The following is a 9,337-nucleotide window of genomic DNA, read 5'->3' on the forward strand; positions in this document are numbered from 1 at the left end:
CCGTGTTTCTCGTGGAAGGAGTTTTCTGCTGATAAAAGCAATGGGTCTCAAGTTCCCCTGCTCTCCCTGTAAAAGCACAGCCCCTAGGCCAAATTGTGAAGCATCGGTCTGAACTGTAAAGGGTTGTTCAAAATCTGGACTTTGCAACACTGACTCTTTGCACAAAGCATCCTTCAAATCTACGAAAGTCACAATCTGTCGTCCAATTAAGCTTGTTAGGTTTGTTCTTTTTTGTCAGCTCAGTAAGGGCTACGGCCCTCGCAGAGAAGTTCGGGATGAAGCGTCTATACCACCCCACCAGGCCAAGGAAGGATCGCACCTGTTTCTTTGTTACAGGCCGCTCAGCCTGTTTAATGGCCTCAACCTTCCCAACCTGAGGGCGTATGATTCCATGCCCCAGCACATGACCAAGGTAGCAGGTCTCCGTCTTAGCTATAGTGCACTTGTCTGAGCGAATGGTAAGTCCAGCATTCTTTATTCGGGTTAACACTTCCTTCAGATGTTCCAGATGACCCTGCCATGTCCTACTATAAATAATGATGTCATCCAAATATGCTGCTGCGAAATTCTCAGTTCCCTGAAGGATCTGATCAATCATCCTCTGAAAGGTCACAGGTGCCCCATGCAGCCCAAAAAAAGGACCCGGAATTGATAGTGCCCAAACGGTGTCTTGAATGCTGTAAGTTCTTTGCTATCTGGACTTAAGGGCACTGCCAATAGCCTTTGCACAGATCAAGAGTTGTAAGATACTTTGCACTACCAAGTTTCTCAATCAAATCGTCCACTCTGGGCATAGGGTAAGGATCAAATTTGCTCACCGAGTTGAGTTTCCTGAAGTCCAAACAGAATCTGAGGGACCCATCTTTCTTAGGTACTAACACGATGGGGTTATTCCACTCACTGAATGATGGTTCTATAACCTCCAGTTTCTGCATCATCTCCAATTCTTGCTTCATGATGGGCAACAGCCTTTCTGGAACTCGGTAAACTGGTTGTCGGATCGGTTTCAAGTCCTTCAAGTATATGTAATGTTGTACTAGGTCTGTTTTCCCAGGTGTGTCCAGGAACAGTTGGTCAGGTATGCATTCTTGCAATTGATTTCTCTGTTCAGTTGTCAGATGCTGCAGATTTAAAGGGCACTCACTTTGATGAACAGGTAAGTACTGCTCCTCTACTTCGTCCTCCTCCAGCACTGCCCTCACCAAGAGCTCTTTCACGGCTGCCCCTGCTGGTTCTGGCAGTGAAGACGGACTGTACCACTTCTTCAACATATTGACGTGGAAAGTTTGCAAAGGTTTATTTCTAGATGGCATTTCGATTTCATACGTTACAGGACCAACTTTCTTCCTCACCTGGTAAGGACCTTGCCATTTGGCCAACAGTTTGTTCTCTGATGTCGGTAGCAGCAATAAAACTTGCTCTCCTGATTGAAAGGTTCGGGACCTGTCCTTCTGGTCGTACCATGCCTTCTGCTTCACTTGCGCCTGTTGCAAGTTCTCTCGTGCTCGGGTAGATGACAGTTGTAACTGCTCTCTCATTTTGAGGATGTAAGAAAGGGTGTTTTGCTTAGGTAGCTTGCCACTAGCTTCCCAACTGTCTCTCAAGACTTCCAATGGACCTCGGACCTGGTGAGCAAAAAGTAATTCGAAAGGAGAAAACCCAGTGGATGCTTGGGGAACTTCACGGTAAGCAAACAAAAGGTAAGGCAGCCACTTGTCCCAGTCTTTTCCGGTTTCAGACACAAACTTCTTCAACATGCCTTTTAAGGTCTGATTAAATCTTTCTACCAGATCATCAGTCTGGGGGTGATATGGAGTAGTTCGAACTCTCTTAATGCCCAGTAACTGATAGACCTGCTGCAGGGTGCGACTCATGAAATTGGGACCTTGGTCAGTTAACACTTCTTTAGGGATGCCTACATGCGAGAAGAAGTTTAAAAACGCGGATGCAATCTGTTTTGAAGTGACCTCTCTCAAAGGGTAGGCCTCGGGGTATCTGGTTGCATAATCACAAATTACCAGAATAAACCGGTTCCCTTTTTGACTTCTCTCTACAGGTCCAACAATGTCAACCCCTATCCTCTCAAAAGGTGTATCAACTGCAGGTATCGGAATAAGAGGTGCCTTTGCAGGTGTTCTGCCAACTGTCAATTGACACTCAGGACAAGTCTTGCAATATTCTTTCACTTCACTATACATACCGGGCCAATAAAACCGTTTGGAAATTCTCATTAACGTTTTCATGAATCCCATATGACCTGCCCAGGGAATAGAATGGCTGAGTTCTAATACCTTCCTGCGCTGTGCTTTGGGTACCACTAACTGTGTACCTTCTTCACTGTGTCTGTAAAGAAGACCCTGTTTCACCAGGAACCTCTCACCATAAAATGAACTCACAGTCTCATCTTTGCTAACTTTCTCAAAGCATGCAGACAAGGTAACATCCTCTTTCCGAAGCTGCCCTAGTTCACTGGGTATGACCAAATCTGACTCACCAATCTCAGGTTCTTCCCACTCATACTTTGCCTGTTCTGCGCTATTCATCAAGTCTGCAACCCTTTTTCTGCGTCTGTCCAATCTATCTTCCTCGGACAACCCTTCTTCACCTAAACTTTCCTCTATAAAAAATGGCATCTCCTGAAGGGTGCTATCTACAGAATCTTGGGATTGGGACACCTGGGTAAACTTTTGAGCCTGCGCTCGAGTAACTACTCCACACCAAGCTGTCTCCTGCACCAAGTCTGCTAATATGAGCATATCAGTCCCTAGCAACACTGGATATGGCAGATTTGTGGCAACACCTACGTTCATCAAAAATGGCTGATTGTTAACCTCCAAATACACCTCAGCGGTAGGCAATTCTGACTTGTCTCCATGTACACAACAAACCGTTACGGTCTCCTCAGTCCATGACTCTCTGGCTATATACTGTGACTGTACTAAAGTACGTACACAACCTGTGTCTACCAACGCTGTTAGTGGCTTACCATTCAACAACACTGAAATGATGGGTTCCTAATCTAGGTTAACTACTACTTTAGGGCTGGATTGGGGCACATAACACAATCTGGCAGATTTAGGTTTTCGCAAAGGGCAATGTGGACTAGTATGCCCTGCCTCTGCACAATTGTAACATACTATATCGTCTTTAGAAAAAGTCTGGCGTGTAGCTACCGGTAGTGTGGGCATCAGGTGAGTAGTTTTCAAAATTTGGGCTTGACTTTGAGAGAACAAACTACCCCCTGACCCCACAGACTTACCTCTTGCTGCCGGAAAGATACCAGAATACCGAAAGGTCCCAGAAGATCCTTTCCGCGCTGCTATAGGATTCTACCAGGTCGGCTACTTCTCCTCCAGTGCTGGGGTTTCTCTCCTTCACCCAAGTCCTCACCTCTGGATACAGCACCTTCATATACTGCTCCAACACCAAGGTCTCCATCACTTCTGTCTTGCTGCTCACCTCCAGCTGGACCCACTTTGAAAACAAGTCCTTTAAGCGGATGTACAACTCCGTCGGGGACTCATCAAAGGCTGTGTTTAATGAACGAAATCTCAGTCTATAAGTCTCTGGACTAATCTCATACTTCTTGAGAATTACCTCTTTAACTCTATCATAGTCAGAGGTAAAGGCAGGCGCCATGGCGACAAAAGCACTTCTCGCTTTTCCAGTGAGCAAAGGAATCAGATGAACAGCCCAGTCCACCTGTACACCTCTGCCAGTCTCTCGAACGTAGTCAGAAAATGCTCAACATTATCACTGTCTTGTAGCTTTGGCAACGGAGGCACATGATCCAGCACTCGTGTAACTGGCTGATCCGAACAGGTAGCTTTATGCCTAGTACGCTCCACGTCCATCTGCATCTGCGTGACCTGATGATTGAGGACCTTGTACTGCTGCTCCCGTCGAGCTGACTCTCTCTCTTGCCTCTCGTCCCTCTCCTTCTGGTACTGCAGGAAGGCCTGAAACATCCCTGCCAGGGCTGTCACAGCTGCATCACCTGTGGTGGTTGGAACCTCAGCAGGTTGGAAACTTTCCTCTGGAACACCACACACTGCACCTTGATCTTCTTCCGTTTCCACATCTGTAGTCACCTGACCCCTGGTCTTCGGTGGCATTTTAATTCACTGTCACTTTTACCGCTATTTATTTCCTTCACTTCTGACACCAACTGTTAAGATAGCAGCAGCAGATGGAGGCCCAAAGTGACAGAGGAAGCCGTTGGTCAGGTTCAAGAATACATTTTATTCGCCACACTATGAGTCACTGTACGCGCAGCCGTACGACACAAACAGCACTTCCCATTCCCATACTAAATTTCTGGAGCCTTTTTATAGGCCTAACTCCTCCCCTGGTCCGGGACATACCATTTGAAAAGGTAATTATGTTTCACATAAATCACATATACATATAATAACAACAATAATACATATAACAACTCATATCTGCAGATACACACATAACACACACATTATGTACACACAAATAATAATACAAATAACTCATAAAACATTTCTTTTGTACAGCTATGACGGATGGAACCCCCGGTGACGTCACACACACGGACTACCAAGATGGCGCGAACACCATGTATAAATAGACCGGATTTTTAACTGAACAGGTTTGGCAAATGACTCGTCAAATGTCGTAAGTATATTTGTATCACTCTTAACACTGTACTTAATAAACCATATAAACCAAATAATAATGGTGAGGTGATTTATTTCTGTACATAAGACAACAATCCTATCATGTTATATACACTGATGTTACATCCACTGATTCCCCATATAACTCACGTAAACCAGGTAATACCAACATACAGGACATAATACACCACAGCACACCTTTAAACATACAATAACATCAAATTCTACACAAGTCCGTGTATACATGATTGTCAGTGCCGGCAAACAGACTGTGTTAACATGACGCCGGTGTATGTATGAAATATGCATGTGTATTCAGTCCGTGCATAGTCACAGGCTTACCCATGTGACAACTTGTTTACATAGGATATTGTTTATTTTATATTATTTAGACACTTAGGCTATAGTTTGACAGAATTTTCTAATTCAACACGCCATGGGAAGTCAATCTGACTTAACGTTTTCTTTTATTGATATTGTTTATTTCTTACTCGTTAACAGTTCATCAGGCTGTTAATGATTTAATCTGTGCATCATTGGAATATCTGAAGGTTTCTCCATCACTCATCATTAGAACCCATTGGCTCTCGATTCTGACTTGTTACTTGCTCTTATGAAAAAGTACCATAGTTCTTAACTGTAGCATTTGTTATAATAAGGCTAGCTATTAATCATTACCAGGCCAATAATGACTTTTTTATTAATCTATATTGCATTTGTTATGAGAAACAACAGCCTTTAGAAACAATAGCTACAACATGCCACAGTTGTAATAGAAATCTTTAGGAAAAAATCTATTCCCTTAACAGATTATCTATTATAAATTCTACACGTTAGACAAAATTTACCACAATAAATAAGCCTTCAGTAAAATGTGATAAATTATAGTAAAGGTGGTCCTGAGTAGGCTACTTTAAAAATATTTTAATATTATGTTAGCAAGATTATGTTTTCTCCTCTTTTCATCAATCTTTTTAGTTTGTGCCTTTTTTTTAGATAATGTTCGACTTTCTCAATAGCATTTTAAAGTGGCATTTTCTCAATAGAATTGAAATAGATCGCATATTTTACCATCAGCTTCTCGATAGGAATGGCTCGCGCAAATCTTCTCTCACTTCTCGAGCGCGCTGGTGTACGCGCACAGAGTATAGGGTGATTCGCGCGCCGCACATGCACAATTAAAATTAAAACTGCTTCAGTCATGTTGTGCTGATAAGCGCTCCGTTCAGTTCCTATGTGAGGTTAGCGCTTATAAAAGCGATTCAAACAATTAATAAATAGCCTGATTCTAGGCTTCCATTAACCGTGGTATAAATATTGGGGGGGGGGGGGGGGGGGGGGGGGGTTGAACTTGCTAGTTTTGGTTATTGGGGGGGTTACATCCCCCCCACAAACTACGCCCCTGCCGTCATATGAAAAATCTAATATCGTGACAGCCCTAATGTGGAATGAGATGTTGAACATGGTCAAATAAAAGCACATTCAAATGTTTTTTTCCACAGTGGTGTTGATGTGCCACAGTTTGAGAACCAAATACACAAATGTGATTTTCAGTCACAAAATAATTCCATTCCTAAATGTTGGTTCATCAATGATGTATTGATCTCAATGTGTGGACATGCAAAAGAAACAAAATATCTACACTGAAGAAAAAAATCCCGAAAATTTACGGTAATAAAATGGCAGCTGTGGTTGCCAGAATTTTACTGTAAAAAAAATACGGTAGCAGCATTTTAGGGTTTACGGATTTAACTTAAATTTGGAATTAAAAAAACTTATTTCTTTAACTGATGTAATGTTAATTACCTAATGTTATTAGTTAATGCTAATTAATGTTAATTAGCCGTTGCTAGGAAACGCTTAATTTTGAGTTGAGTTTGAGTTATTTATAGAGTTGTAACTTTTAGTTTTAGTTACTTTTTCTTATTTGTAAGTCGCTTTGGATAAAAGCGTCTGCTAAATGACAAAAGTAAGTAAAAGTAAAAGTTAATATACCAACCTATTGAAGTTCTGAAATCTGTTTTGTAACAGATCAAAATCAGGTGTTGATAAGAAAGTCACATGATGAACCAAAGCTCACCACAAGTAGCTTCTCCACAAGCTGAGAAGACCAACACTAATATATATATATATATAGATATAGAAGGTGCACAGTGTCATTCACATAAACACTAAACACCATCATGGTGAGACTGAAATATGCAATAAACATTAATTTAACAACATTAGATGCGACTTACAACCCTAATAGACATAACTGATAAGAAAAAACTTATCAGTGATTTTAATAAAAAGTAATTTTTTTGGAAAGTTTCAAACACCTGGATGATTTAGTGATGAATCTACACAGAAAGAAGAAACATAGGTATTTCAAAGAAAAAAAAACATCGAATTTGAAACGCAACGCAGGGAATTCTGGGAATGTAAATTTACGTTTTTTCCCTGTAAATTTTACATTCTTTTTCACTTCCAAAAACTTTTTTTACCGTAAAATTGTCTGAAATGTCAATTACAGTTTTACACTTTTAAAAATAACCTGACTACAGAAGATGATTTTCAGCGTGGATGTCCTGCTGTTCACTTTATCCTTATCTGACTGCGATGGAATGAAGCCAAGGGGCGATATTTGAGAAATAGTTTAGTCTGAGCATGCTTCTTTGTTTTTAATAGTTTACCTGACCTGTTAAACACACAAAGTGCACATTCATTTTGATCCTATTTTAATGGGAATAATCTATGGCAGTGGTTCTCAAACTGGGGTACGCGTACCCCTGGAGGTTCGTGAGGTGCTGAATTTTGGCAGTCATTTAGTTCTACCCCAACTTAAATAACATTAAAACAGAGGATTTGTTACTTACAAGCATAATGCAGCTTCTAGTATGAAAACAGGAAAATGGGAGTGCTTTATATAGTCAAATGACATTAAATTACCTCATCTTTTGCGTCAAACCTGACTGCATCTACACGAGCATAATAGGATACCTGCTAAATATACTGCTTTAGCAAATCACACTGTTGTTCATTGTATCTTTAAAGTAGATTTGCAGCTCTTAATAGCATGAAGAACAAATATTGATGGACTGTACATTGAGATCGATTTAAGAAACCCTTGTTGATACAGAAATACCCTGTGAGTTATTGTTCAAAATATGAGCAAGAATGCAATTTTCCCTGAATATTCAAATGATTGCAAATAACAGTTCAACAAAAAAGGTAATATTAAGTGAACATATTACATTTTAAATGTAACCTAAATTTTAAAAACAATATTGTCAAAGTTGTTTGTTATATTTTACAATGAAATAATGACAGTTCCAATGAACTGGTGTGCGTCTCCAAGCAGCAGTGGTGTTTCGCTAGTGAAGGAATCTGCAGCTTAGAACGACTCGGAGAGTCAGTGATTAATAACCCATGCATAACTACAGCCTTTTGCTTCCTTACTGAATGAATGAATGAATGAATGATGTGACGCCTCCCTCATTAAGACAGTGACTTGCCGCCACCTACTGCCGATTTTAGTTTTAAATTTACAAGTATCACTTCGTTTTGCCATCATTTATTGCTTTATTTATTGTATTAATAATACACTTAATGGAATGGTAAGAATATGACATAAAACATGGCAAACAATGAATAAGGATATAGTAAAACATTGCCTAAAGGTAAAAAAAGCACCTGTAAAACAATTTAAAGTGGCAAATATTGTCCCTTAATAGCAAAGATGTGACTGCGGTCTAAGTGGGGGTACTCAGAAGAATGTTAAATGCTCCAGGGGGGGTACGCCACTGCAAAAAGTTTGAGAAGCACTGATCTATGGCATGCAGACAGAACAGATACATGTGTAACCATTTATACCAATAACCATGTGAGAAACTACAGTTCCTTGCCAGCTTCCTTACTTGCCAAACCAGAGATGAGAGAGAAAAATACACCATGATTCAGAATCTGATTTCAGCGTGACGTCATGTTTGTGGTACCCGTTTCATCTGAAGTTTCTGCTGCGGGAAAGGATTTACATTCTCACACCAATTTATTTACATTTTGAAAAGTTTGCTAGGAAATCTGCTCAAATTAGTCATCTAGAAACACATTTCTCCCTCTCACGTGAAGATTCTGATCCACACTGCAGTTATCAATTACACCATTTCTTCATTTGACACCAGATCCTCAGAAAAACTATCTCCAGACCTTCACACAAACACTTTTGACTGAAAATAACAGGGCCCCTGTTACTGTCAACATGTTTATACGTAGATTTTCTACAAAGTTCATCAAACTTGTAAGAAATAGCATAAAATAGAGCAAATGATATCTATGACGTCCAAAGTTTCACCTGAAAACTAGACCATTTCAGTATCTGATTAAAAAGAAACAACCCCAGCGCCTTTTGCCTTACATTATAATGCAGTATAACCAATATTGTAATTATTATCTAAAGCCCAAATGTACTTTGCCTAAGAAATAAGTCAAAGGACAGAGGCAGAATTATAATAGGCAGACACTAGGGGTGTAACGATATGCCCAGGTCACGATACGGTACATATCTCGATACTGGGTTCACGATACGATATGTATCACGGTATTTTGAACAAAATTTAAAAATTAAACTGAAATTCAAATAACAGATTTATTTAAAAAACATGAACAAATTTCAATAACTTTCTTTGTTGTACATACAATACACATTTCAA

This window comes from Barbus barbus (genome assembly GCF_936440315.1).
Source record: "Barbus barbus genome assembly, chromosome: 47".
NCBI lineage: Eukaryota > Metazoa > Chordata > Actinopteri > Cypriniformes > Cyprinidae > Barbus > Barbus barbus.